Here is a 13,557-nt window from a genome sequence, read left to right as displayed (position 1 = left end):
GCTTGTTTCAAATGGATGGTCGCCGGCTTGATGATTAAAGGTTGAGTTGGAACTGCTCTGGCTCGGAGAAGGTTTGCTCGATCCCGCTACGTCACCGAAACTGCTACGGGGCTGTGACGTGTCGTTGGTATCCGTCACTGAGTCGTCCTGAAACCCCGAACACGTAGGATCGCTTGCGTCCATATTTTCCTTGCGGCCGCCTTTCCGTAGAAGCATCTGCTGTAACCGTTCACGAGCGTGAGGGGTGGAGCTTCTTCGTCGTCGTCAAACGTAGCCGTGCAGACTGAATTAGTTTTACACAAATGTTTTTACAGAATACGTTTTACAAAATTGGTATGTTCAGCGTATTACAAGCACAAACGAAGCAACTATAAGCATCTTTTATTTCTAAATATACGCAAAAAAAGAGAAAGAGGGATATATTTATAAAGAAAAAAGAAAGGAAAAAGGTGTTACCGTTGCCGCAACAGTGTGCCCCTGACCAGCCTGTGAACTTTGTCGTGCAATCTCATTCTTCTGTGCCCCACTCTCACCCTCAACGCATTAACCTCATGCTTTCCTTTTAAAGTCATCTTCTGTGATCCATGTCATCATTCTTTCACCGTTTGTTAGTCATCTTTTTTTCGTCATCTTTGTCTTTAATTTACCTCATCCTTCTTTCATCCTTTGTTAATTTATCCTTTATTACCTAATTCCTTTCTTTATTTATTATTACTTAATTTTATTTATTTATTGATTTCAGGAATAGCATACCGATGTCCCGTTTGGCTGACCTTTCCCCCGTTTTTTTTCCCTTTTCGTCTAATAAATATATCCCCCCCTCCCACACCTGACCAGCTATTGTCAACTATGAAGTCTCTGTTGAGGTACTGTCGGAGTGTGGAAAAACCAACGGTGCAGTGAAGGTAGACTGAAGGAGGTTATCGGGAGCCGCCGATAATCCCCATCATTAGTGTCGTATAAAAAATGATTACCTGTTCCGACTACCAAAAAGATCCCTCAGTCATCGGATGCCTTAAAAATAATAAAAGGCCAAATCCTTTTGCTCCTCTTTTATTATTTTGTGTTTGACCAGCGAGAATTTCTAATGCCATCTAGATCAGTGGTCGGGGTTCCGCGATATTGTCGATCTGACGCGAGTGAAACTTGTGTGCGCACAATGGCTTGCTTTCAGTCAGCCTTCGCATCGGGACTGGCATCGAGGTCCTGGAGCAGGTTACCGCGGCTAACGCTCGTTTTAAAGAGCACAGCTATCGTCATCACAAGTTGTCTCAACCGACAGTCCAATCTCACCTGAGCCACTTGTACGCAGTTGCGTCTCCAATAGTGTAATAAAACATTCCTCTAAGCTATGCTGAGCGATAACGGGTTCCCTTGAATAGCGCATGTTCAGAGAACCACTGTAACATACAGGGAAAAGTTCGAAAGAGAAAAATCTACTGGATGAAGCATTTCTAGAGTTCCTCGTGACGTATTAAAGTCAAACGGGTGGATGTAGTGAACGGGTGTACGTAAACCGCGGTGTACGTAAAGCTGTTCACTTCGCAACAGTCATCATTGACACGTCATACATAAAACACTTCTCATTAGCAAAAAATCTATGATGCCCAGATGCCCAGGTGCAGTTCGTTCGTTATGGTGGACATTGCAACATTGGCTATGTAGAGACGTGTCTCGTGCCAAAAGTAAGAGATTTCTCAGTTCCTTCTCCTGTAAAGGACCTCGAGTTTCGCGTTCTTTTACCGTACACAATTTACTGTAGGTGTATGCCAGCAGTCATCAAGAGATGACAAGGCGTGACAGCGTTTGGCATCCAGTAATAGAAAGGCGCTCGGCTACGCTTGAAAGAATTTTCATAAACGTGCCCTCAAAGTAAATATCCGCGAGAGAAGGAACAGTCATTCATCAGGAATACAACTTCTAAATTTCGTACAGACAATCCACTCGCGGATACTGGCAAGCAAGAAGCCATCCCCGGGGGAATGGAAGACTGCGCGACACTCGTTGTCAACTCCACAGAAGAACCGCGCGTGCACCGTGAGGAGAGAAAGTCGGACTGGTTCCTTCTGCTCCTTTTGATATTATGTTCGATCCATTTCTCCCTGCGCATGGAAGACATTTTGCAGGGTTCAAGACTCCGGCACTGGCTCTGCTGCACGAGGTTTCCTTTTGAAGACGGAACATTCCTTTGACATCTATGCTTAGATGAGCTAACCCAACGCTAGCTTTTCAGACGCGTATAATATGTGTGCGTGCCTCGTGCAATCCCAACGTAAGGGGGCACAGGAACACGCGTCTTGTTGAAGAGAAGCATGCCTTAACTCCAAGGGTTGATCTTACCCTCTGGGACAGACGTCTCTCAACCCATGAAAAGCAACCAACCAAGCAAGCGACCAGCAGTCAAGAAGCGAGAGGTATAGGTGGAACACGGAGGAGAGATCCGGAGGTCATTACAACCCCGCGAAGAAACTATTTCTGGTGTAGGGGTTTCTCGACAGGAAGAATCGTTTTCAGCAAACATATATATTGGAGTGTTCGGGTTCAAATTTTTGCGATCAATCATCACGTGTGATAAAACCTAGATGCATCATTTCGCCCCAGAGACCAAAAGAGTCAGCATGGAATGGAGACATAAGGCTTCCCCGCTGCCAAAGAAAAGCAAGATGCAGCCGTCTGCTGGGAAGTCCATGGGAACTGCTTCTGGGACATGCGGTGTGTCATCGATGTGGATTTCTTGAAGCAGGGTGGCACGATTAATGGCCAGTACTACTCTACATTGATGAAGAGTGCCGTGCGAAACGCTATTCGCGAGAAAAGGCCTGGGATGTTGTCCGGAAGCGTCATTCTTCATGGCAATGCCCGACCTCACAGGGCGAATTTGACGGTACCAACCCTGACCGAAGTGCGCTGGGAGGTTCTGCCCCAAGCCCTTACCATTTTCCACACAAATGAAGCCCTCCAGAAAGATGTCTTGCAGTGTCTGCGACAGCAGCCCACTTCTTTCTATACGCCAAAGGCATCAAAGAGTTTGCCACAGCGATGGCAGCGGTGTCTATAGATTCGCACGGTGAATACTTTGAAACCGATGTAGCTTGGTTGGTTTGGTGCTTCCCGAATTTTCCACTGTATTTAAAGAAATCGGTGTATGAAAGTATCGGTGAAGCTGAACGGACAATATGTCCAATATGTACTCTGCGTCTCTGCTGCCGGCTAAGTTGAAAAAGTAATGCACATATGAACGGGAAACCGTTACATGTTGCTCTCTTCGAAATGTTGAAATTGATGCTGCACCCAGCACGGGTGGGTATGCATTATAATACAACGTATATATTATAATAGTATTACTGGAATACTTCTTTGTATTAGTATTACGCATTATAATGCGAGCTTGACAAAAATTATTTTTTGCTATTATAATACCCAAAATTGTGTATTACCGGTATTAGTGTATTGTTCGTACGGCAGGTATACTTCTTGGCCTTCACACTACATGACTATTGCCACTGTATGGCTCATCTCTGGTATGCATTCATGCAGTCTGGGCCTTCAAACCTGACCCATATGTCATTACACATTTGTACTGTTCCATATTTCTCGCTGGCTTTGTCACCAGTACACCTTGTGACTAATAATTAACAAAGCATATAATTAAGGCACTGTGCATTGCGCCTCTAGCGCCGCTGTGCGCTCACAATCGGAGTCAAGCGGTGACAGACGCCTCCCTCTCGCGCACTGCTTGGTATACCGGGTGTTTCAGTTAAATCCCCGGGCTAAATAATTCGCGAACGGGTGCACCAATCCACGAACTTTCTTTTTTACAAGTATCTGTCCGATACCACCTATAAGCTGCACACCCTGTGAATGAGTGGGAGGCGCTCATTATTAAAATAAAAATGCAAATGAGTTTCGTAAAAAAGCGTAACTTCTGAAGCAGGGCGCTGTCGGCATTAGAATGGGTGCTATCCCTTTTGAGACCTTCAATGGACACCTTTTAGAGAAAAATCTGCCACCGAAGCGGGTCATTTGTTGCAGTAATTAATTGGTTTCGGTTTACGTATTTTTGTCGCGGCTGGTCGCGGCGCAGCGCAAAAGGACGCTCTTTTACTCCCTTATCCATCAATAAATTACGTCCTTACATTAATGAATTACGCCAATGAATTACACCAATGAAATACGCCCTTTTGAGCTTCGCCGCGACCAGCCGCGACAAAAATACGTAAACCGAAACCAATTAATTACTGCAACAAATCACCCGCTTCGGTGGCAGATTTTTCTCTAAAAGGTGTCCACTGAAGGTCCCAAAAGGGGTAGTACCCATTTTAATGCCGACAGCGCCCTGCTTTAGAAGATACGCTTTTTGACGAAACTCATTTGCATTTTTATTTTAATAATGAGCGCCTCCCACTCATTCACACGGTGTGCAGCTTGTAGGTGGTATCGGACAGATACTTGTAAAAAAGAAAGTTCGTGGATTGGTGCACCCGTTCGCGAATTATTTAGCCCGGGGATTTAACTGAAACACCCGGTATAATGTGGAATGTGAAATGTAGCGTCGCCTTTTTTGTCCATACTAATAATAACTAACCGGGTAGTTATGTGTTTAGGTATGTATGCGTAGGTAGGGTAGTGTTTTCATAGTTTTCAATGAGACACGTACCAATACGATTTCACATAGAAAATTCTGGTTGGCTTTTTTCATTTGTGTGAAATGACACACCACCAGTAATTTTCGCAGTATTTTCGTCTCCGGCTGTGACGGGATTTCGTAGGGGATGTGTGACACCCGTATTTACAAGTATATTCTTTATGGGGAGGTTTCAATCTTGGGGGTGTTAGGGAGTGAAAGGGGGGTCTGGATAAATCACTGGTGTGGGGAGATGGGTGCTGGGAATATCCCTGGCATAAATGCTTGCCAAACGAAGCGGAATCTTGCAAACCCATTAGAAATGCCCCGTTTCACAGTGCCCAGTTCTCAGGGGCACAGGTCCGGGTATATGGTCAGATGTTCCCACAGGATTCATGACAAGCGTTGCTCACAGTTTATTACGGTATTTTCAATTTTGAGTACTATAGTGTCGGTTCGTAGCTTTGACGACATCAGACTGAACATCGTTGTACCGTGCGTACAAACCTACTATGCCATTTTAAATGATATTATTAACTGGGTCGTTTAGGAAACACCAGGTTCCCATCAAGCACAGAATAACCGATATTAGTGGGGGCGGTGAATATTATAATACCTTAACGCAGTATAGTATTCGTAATATAATATAGTTAATATAGTTGCATCTGACGTTAATCAAATACAGATGGACGAACACAGAAGGAAGTCCCACAACGAAGAGGTATTGGTGGCGCTGTTTCATTAAAGGGACTATGAAACGATTTTTTTCTTCGTTTCGTTCGAAAGAAGTCATTTTTCTGAGTCTAGAACCGAAATTTTACTTTCGTCGCGCAAGCGGATTTCTCGGGAGCGAATTTAAACGGAGCGGCGAAGGGAGGACAGCTGGCGCCGCGCCGAGCTGCCGAGCGGAGACACAACGGGTAACTTGACGCGACCACGGCCGGCTCAGCAACACGTCATCGTGACGTGTTGCCGAGCCGAGGAATCCCGCCAGGAGCATGCGCCGTAGGATCCCGCGTATGCGTTCATCGGGAGTGGAAATCTCCATGACAGCAGCTTTCGCGAGATCGGCAGATTTCGGCAGTGGCGGCAGCCACAGCGCGAGCTAGCGGCATTACTTGCCATTGTGCAACACCGGTGACGTAACGGGGAACCGAAGCGCTGTCCGTACAGTTACACCATTGGCAGGGAAATATGCGCGGGAGAGGAGGAACGCGGAAGAGACATTTCCAGCGCGCGCTCCTCGCAGAATGGAGCGATTTCGTCCGGAAAAATTTGTGGCATATTAGTTTCTCTGCGGGAAGAACGGTTTCCATCGAAAAAAAAGTATGGGGGTTCGGGAAATTTCATCGTCCCTTTAATGATGATTTTTAATCATGATAACACTTTTTAAAAGTAGTAGTGCGTATCGAGTGCCGAGATTTCAGCACATATAAGAGAAACATCGAGCGAGCAGGCAAACTTATTCCTCGTGCCGAACACTCCGGTAGTTACTCATGATGATCATAGAGTTACGTAATGCACTGAATTTTCACAAAATACGCGTGTCAGTGTTTAAATAACGCCCTCACTTTCCTCATAGGCTACAGGTGAAAAATAAATGTGCAATACACGTGGCTTAGAAACGCGCGGATAATCATAGGTGGGCATTTTGGTGAAACCTCACTCGCCCTCACGGCCCGCACGGGCACATGCCCTCACTCGCCCTCACCCTCAACGCCCTCACGAGCACATGCCCTCACTCGCCCTCGCCCTCACGGCCCTCACAAACGCAAGCCCTAAGGGTCTTGCCCTCATAATGTCTCCTGTGAGTGCACTCATGAGGTTGTGTCCCCCATGAGACCTCCTGTGAGTGCACTCATGAGGTCTGAGGGGCGCCAGGTCTCTGTGAGTGAAGTCACTGGTGAGGCCTGAGGCCTGAGGTATGTGAGGTCAGTGAGGGCATTCAGAAATGAGGTCAAATGACGCATGATGTGGTTCCAGCGACACAACCACTGGCTGTGTACACTTTAAAGGGCTGGTGTGCACGTGTTTAGCAATTTGCGCTGGGAACACAGCAAAGCGTCCTGAGCTGACTGATTACTTTGCGATATGGTTCCAGCGACCTAACTACAGGCGGGGTGCACTTTAAAGGGCTGGTGTGCACGTTCTTACAAATTTAGTCTATGTCGCGCTGGGAACACAGCAAAGCGTCCTGAGCTGACGGATTACTTGGCGATATGGTTCCAGCGACCCAACTACAGGCAGGGTGCACTTTAAAGGGCTGGTGTGCACGTTTTTACAAATTTAGTCTATGTCGCGCTGGGAACACAGCAAAGCGTCCTGAGCTGACTGATTACTTGGCGATATGGTTCCAGCGACCCAACTACAGGCAGGGTGCACTTTAAAGGGCTGGTGTGCACGTTTTTACCAAATTTCGTCTATGTTGCGCTGGGAACACAACAAAGCGTCCTGAGCTGACTGATTACTTGGCGATTCCAGCGACCCAACTACCGGGAGGGTGCACTTTAAAGGGCTGATGTGCCCGTTTTTACCAATTTCGTCTATGTTATGCTAGGAACACAGCAAACCGTCCTGAGCTGACTGCTTTTACTTGGCGATATGGTTCCAGCGACCCAACTACAGGCAGAGTGCACTTTAAAGGGCTGGTGTGCCCGTTTTTACAAATTTAGTCTATGTCGCGCTGGGAACACAGCAAAACGTCCTGAGCTGACTGATTACTTGGCGATTCCAGCGACCCAACTACCGGGAGGGTGCACTTTAAAGGGCTGATGTGCCCGTTTTTACCAATTTCGTCTATGTTATGCTGGGAACACAGCAAACCGTCCTGAGCTGACTGCTTTTACTTGGCGATATGGTTCCAGCGACCCAACTACAGGCAGAGTGCACTTTAAAGGGCTGGTGTGCACGTTTTTACCAATTTCGTCTATGTTGCGCTGGGAACACAGCAAAGCGTCCTGAGCTGACTGATTACTTGGTGATATGGTTCCAGTGACCGAACTACCGGCAGGGTGCACTTTAAAGGGCTGGTGTGCCCGTTTTTAGCAATTTCGTCTGCGTCGCGCTGGGAACACAGTGAAGCGTCCTGAGCTGACTGATGACTTGGCGATATGGTTCCAGCAACCCAACTACAGGCAGGGTGCACTTTAAAGGGCTGGTGTGCACGTTTTTACCAAATTTCGCCTATGTTGCGCTGGGAACACAGCAAAGCGTCCTGAGCTGACTGATTACTTGGTGATATGGTTCCAGTGACCGAACTATACCGGCAGGGTGCACTTTAAAGGGCTGGTGTGCCCGTTTTTAGCAATTTCGTCTACGTCGCGCTGGGAACACAGCAAATCGTCCTGAGCTGACTGATTAGTTGGCGATATGGTTCCATCGACCCATATACGGGCAGGGTGCACTTTAAAGGGCTGGTGTGCTCGTTTTGAGCAATTTCGTCTACGTCGCGCTGGGAACACAGCAAAACCTCCTGAGCTGACTGATTACTTCGTGATATGGGTCCAGCGACCCAACTACCGAGAGCGTACGCTTTAAAGGGCAGGTGCGTCGGTTTTTAGCAATTTCGTCTATGTCGCGCTGGGAACACAACAAAGCCCAGCACACTTGGCTGTGTTCCCAGCGTGAGGTAGACGAAATTGCTAAAAACGTGTACATCAGCCCTTTAAAGTGCACCCTGCAGGTAGTTTGATCGCTGGAACCATGTCACCAAGTAATCAGTCAGCCAAGACGCTTTGCTCTTTCTCAGCGCGACATATACGAAACTGCTAAAAACGGGCACACCAGCCCTTTAAAGTGCACACTGCGTGTAGGTGGGTCCATGGAACCATATCACCAAGTAATCAATCAGCTCAGGAGGCTTTGCTTTGTTCCCAGCGCGATATAGACGAAATTGGTAAAAACGTGCACACCAGCCCTTTAAAGTGCACCCTGCCTGTAGTCGAGTCGCTGGAACCATATCACCAAGTAATTAGTCAGCTCAGGACGCGTGGCTGTGTTCACAGAGCGACGTAGACGAAATTGCTAAAAACGGGCACACCAGCCCTTTAAAGTGCACCTTGCCGGTAGGTGGGTCGCTGGAACCATATCATGAAGTAATCAGTCAGCTCAGGAGGCTTTGTTGTGTTCCAAGCGCGACGTAGACGAAATTGCTAAAAACGTGCACTCGGGCCCTTTAAAGTGCACCATGCCGGTAGTTCGGTCGATTGTATCTCATTACGGCCGAAGTCTCATTACGGCCGATGTCTCAATACGGCCGAAAGTCTCAATACGGCCGATAATCCTTTAATCCCCAAGTGTCTCATTACGGCCAAAGTCTCAATACGGCCGAAGGCAGTCTCATTACGGCCGAAGATGTCTCATAACGGCCAAATGTCAACATGTGTAATGTAACCTACATTGATATGCAATGTCGCAGCCAGGTATGGATATATATTCAGCAGGGTATAAGCCATGCACTGTGCCCTTATCATATTTATATACACATATTGTGAGACAAACGGTATGTTGTTATACCACAGCACAATGCAACATATTGTGTAATGTGTACTCCCACAAGGTAGTGTAGGCTGTGAAGTAGGCTACTATGTGGAGTTAGCTACTTGTAGAGAGCTAGATGAATATTGGCTTTGTTGTGACGCTTTTGGAGCCATCCTACAGTCATTGGCCATGACAGAGCACCTATCTCAGTCGATGTCAGTTTATTTCCATTCACCTTACAATGATACAATTCTTGCTTCTGGAATGAGTAAACCTGCAAGAAGCGATGAGCAACCATGAATAGGCTAGAATATTAAAAAAAAAAACAACAAGCATTTGTCTCTACATGGCTCGTTTTAATGTGCACAAGCTGCACACGTGTTGATACGTGTCTGCTATTTCATACAAGGTTAACATAAATATTCATTTAGACAAAAGAATGACAAGCCTTAAAAATGTGACTTCCAGGTAAACACAGAGCATGACCATGATATGAATATAGGTTCAGTAGTTCATTCCCTTAATGGAAACATGTGAATATCAAATAGTAATACATTACAATTCATGAAATGATGCATGCATGACTTTCCATTTCTGGTTTCTTTTTTATAAAAGTAGTGCACGAATGTTAATTCGTGCACTACTACAAAATTTCTCACTTCACAACAGAACCTTATGATGATCTTAACAGCTCACGTCTTCGCCAGAACTCCCTGGGCAGCAACATCCTATTAGCCATGTTGTTTTTCTTTTCCGGAATCCTTCGTGCAGCCACATACCATGCCTGGAATGGAAAACCAGCTATAAATAACAATGTATTTGAATGACTTCCTCTTGAAGTATTTATTCTAATCAGATATGCTTTGTGCCTACTATGGTGCGCGAAGGCACATAAGTACAACATTTGCAGACGTTCGACGTAAGCAGTTCTTGGAGATCAATTCAAGTACGCCGACTTGCGCTTTTATTTTTGAAGAAATACGACGACAAATTTTAACAAATGAAATATGGCTCACAATGATACGAGTAAATGCTGCTGTACGGTGATGCATTATCGGTATCTTATCGTCTTCGAATAAATTTGTTGTTCCTAAACGCGCAACCAACTAGAAACAACGCAAACCTACGAACAGATACCGAGTTACATCTATTACAGGCACTTCGGCTGTTTTGATTCATTTAAATTACTCGTATGAGAATCCAACTATGTGTGGACAGCACACTACTAATCCAGACAACCTACGAAAGCATTACTCACCAGAATTCCTGCTGGACTTGGTCAACACTGCGCGATATACGTTGGGGCTGTGGCGATTCATTCAACTCGATTTTTACCGGAACAACAGGCGCTGCTCGAAAGACAACGACGGAAAATAGAGAGCCGCTATAAAGTCCGCTAATTTGCACATTACAGCACTACAAAGCGATATATGAACACATCGTAAACAGCAACCACTCGCTCACACACACAAGAAACGAGGTACCCAACGTTGCTAGACACCATCCGAACCAGGTCCCCCAAACTCACCTCGGAAAAGCGTGCAACGAAGAAGGCCGCCACTAGATACCCCACTGTTGCCGTTCCGGATCACTTCAGCGCACTAAGTTTAGCGGCAAAATGTTTTTGTTGTTTCTGCGAATGAATCTAGTCTTTATATGTCCAAATTAAACGCGTATAACAACTTTCTGTGTCGTGTTTCACTTTTTGGTCCCGTTTTTAAACGTGTTGAGCGATCGGAAGGATCTAGTGCACGGCTGCGTGCATCACATAGCGTACCTGTCGTACCAGGCGCCGCCAGTGGGCGCCGCAGGCGCAGTCGTCAGTTTCTCATTCGGTGACTTGGCCTGGCTTGAATTGTGCTTCAACTGGATCTTTAGCGCGCTACAATCAAAAGCAAGCCAACGTCTGGTAACAATGGGGTATCTAAGGGCGGCCTCCGGCATTGCACGCATCGGGATAGGAACAAGTACATGGGAAAATGGCGACCTTGGGGGACCTGATCCGAACACCGAAGTGAGAGTAGCAAAACAACAAGATATCAAAACACGAAAGGAAGAGTATTGATCCCCCCTCCTTCTATAGCATGCAAAACGTGATTTGCGCTGAGATGAACATATATGTTCATGACGCGAGTAATTTTCACTTTTCACTGATCCAAAGGAGGTCACGTGGGATTGCTCGACGTTTGCGAAATCAAAAATGAAAATGGCGAAACGAAACTTGTGAATCGTGCATTTGCTCTTCATGGTAGCTGCCAAAAAATCGAATCAAACTTATGGGACACTGGATTACAGGTATGTTGGCATCTTTTTCATTCCTGCATATCATTATACTATACGTGAATACATGGTGTCATGTCATGGGTGTCATGTCTCACGATGCTGGGGAAGTAGTTGCATGGGGAAGTGTGCATGGTTCTAGACTTTTAATTTTTGATCGCGTAATCGAAATATCGGCACCTCTCGCATTGTAGCTTGCATGTGACCAACCAAGTGCTGTTCCCTTACTAGCGCTTCCTACAAACGACAAAACGAAACATGTGGGAATGTATATTTTTGATTACTCATATGTAACAAGAAAATGTATCGTTTTCAGGTTGCTGCCACTACTCCATGTGCCCGCAATTGTCTTGCGTGTATGATTACACTAACGGCGTCGCCCACCACGGCGGAAGTGTTTTGCGTACACTCGTTTCAGCATGAAGCCTGCAGGTAACATCTGATGTTTACCCTTCGGATATTCTGAATTTACATATTGTAGCTTAGAGGAATTCCGAATCCGCAGAGTGACACACACTTTTAACATTGTGACATCAGTGCAGTGGCATAAGCTCTAATGTAGTGCCCCACGAAAATGAACAAGGGGTAGTGGTTTATCCAGAATCCCAAGCACGAGAAGGGTGTTGGAAAAAATTGTTGGAATAGTTACGTCATTACAGCTTAACATATCATTACAGACGTATCTGAAGCTGAAATCGCAAGGGCACCCCCTGTAGGGGGTGCACAGGCAAAAAAGTTAGGGGGGGTCTGGATAAAGCACTGACGAGGGGGACTCCTCCACCCCATGTCAAGCCTCATAAAACACCTCCTGAAATAGTTTCCTGGCTATGCAGCTGCATTATTATGACGTAATTGTTATTGTTGTCCATAATTCTTGAGTATGTTTCGAATATATGAAAAAAAAAAAGTCTGCTTGACAGCATATGTCTTATAGTCATCATCAAACAAGAGCATATGTCATTTTGTTCAGTGGCTTATGTACTTTTTTGTAAATTTCAGGTGGATGTAAATTGTAGAAGGCAGCTAGTAGGGGAGAAGATCATGGTCATAGGTCATGTGACTCCTGGAGCTCCCAGTGGGCTCCCTTGTGGAGTACTTTTCAGAACACACACACACACAGTTTGCTCACAGAACCAACGAGTAGGATATTGCTTGAATACTGAGAGAAAATGGCGTAACACATACAAATATCGTGTGACACATATGACAATAAAAACATTTTTCACGAGGGATGCATGAAACACTGTCGCAATATTGTGTGCATGAACCATTGTGTGTGACACAAGCTGTGGGGGCACACCGCCTCGGACACATTTTGGGAAGCATAAAACACAGTATACAGAGCTACTATGGTGGATGCTTCTTTTTTTCTTTTTGGCCGTTATGAGACATCTTCGGCCGTATTGAGACTTTGGCCGTAACGAGACACTTGGCGATTAAAGGATTTTCGGCCGTAATGAGACTTTCGGCCGTAATGAGACTTCGGCCGTAATGAGACTCGGGCCGTAATGAGATGTTACCGTTCGGTCGCTGGAACCATATCGCCAAGTAATCAGTCAGCTCATGACGCTTTGCTGTGTTCCCAGCGCGACGTAGACGAAATTGGTAAAAACGGGCACACCAGCCCTTCAAAGTGCACCCTGCCGGTAGGTGGGTCGATGGAACCATATCACCAACTAATCCGTCAGTTCAGGGCGCTTGGCTGTGTTCCCAGCGCGACGTAGACGAGATTGCTAAAAACAGGAACACCAGCCCCTTAAAGTGGACTCTGCCGGTAGCTGGATCGCTGGAACCATATCACTAGTGCCTTCATAATTTGCCCACGGCTCGTAAGCGTCATTTAACCACATTTCTGAATGCACTCATACTGACCTCACACCCCTCAGGCCTCACCAGTGACTTCACTCACACAAACCTGGCGCCCCTCAGACCTCATGAGTGCACTCACAGGAGGTCTCATGAGGGGCAAAACCTCATGAGTGCACTCACAGGAGGTCTCATGAGGGGCTGTGACGGTCCGAGTTTCTTGATAAAATCGGTTTCACAGACGTTTTCCAATTATCTCAGCATCAAAGGGACAGCGCGCCCTGTTACTTCCAAACGGTTGCGAGAGCTCGTGTTCCTCCTCAGTTGAAAACCATAAAACTTTAGTTAGCATGTGCTCAGTGTCTCTC

The 13,557-nt window shown here is 46.1% G+C and overlaps 1 long non-coding RNA gene across 1 annotated transcript; it reads left to right on the top strand.

Annotated features, from left to right (window-relative positions):
- The first annotated feature begins 11,311 nt into the window (after positions 1–11,311).
- Positions 11,312–12,507, top strand: LOC135383807 (uncharacterized). The gene is made up of 3 exons (XR_010420078.1): positions 11,312–11,398; positions 11,700–11,815; positions 12,383–12,507. It is a non-coding gene; the product is annotated as an uncharacterized LOC135383807 (long non-coding RNA).
- Positions 12,508–13,557: the final 1,050 nt, after the last annotated feature.

Source organism: Ornithodoros turicata, chromosome 2 (genome assembly GCF_037126465.1).
Source record: "Ornithodoros turicata isolate Travis chromosome 2, ASM3712646v1, whole genome shotgun sequence".
Classification (NCBI taxonomy): domain Eukaryota; kingdom Metazoa; phylum Arthropoda; class Arachnida; order Ixodida; family Argasidae; genus Ornithodoros; species Ornithodoros turicata.
The sequence above is the reverse complement of the archived record's forward strand: the minus strand, read 5'-3'. Positions and strand labels throughout refer to the sequence as shown.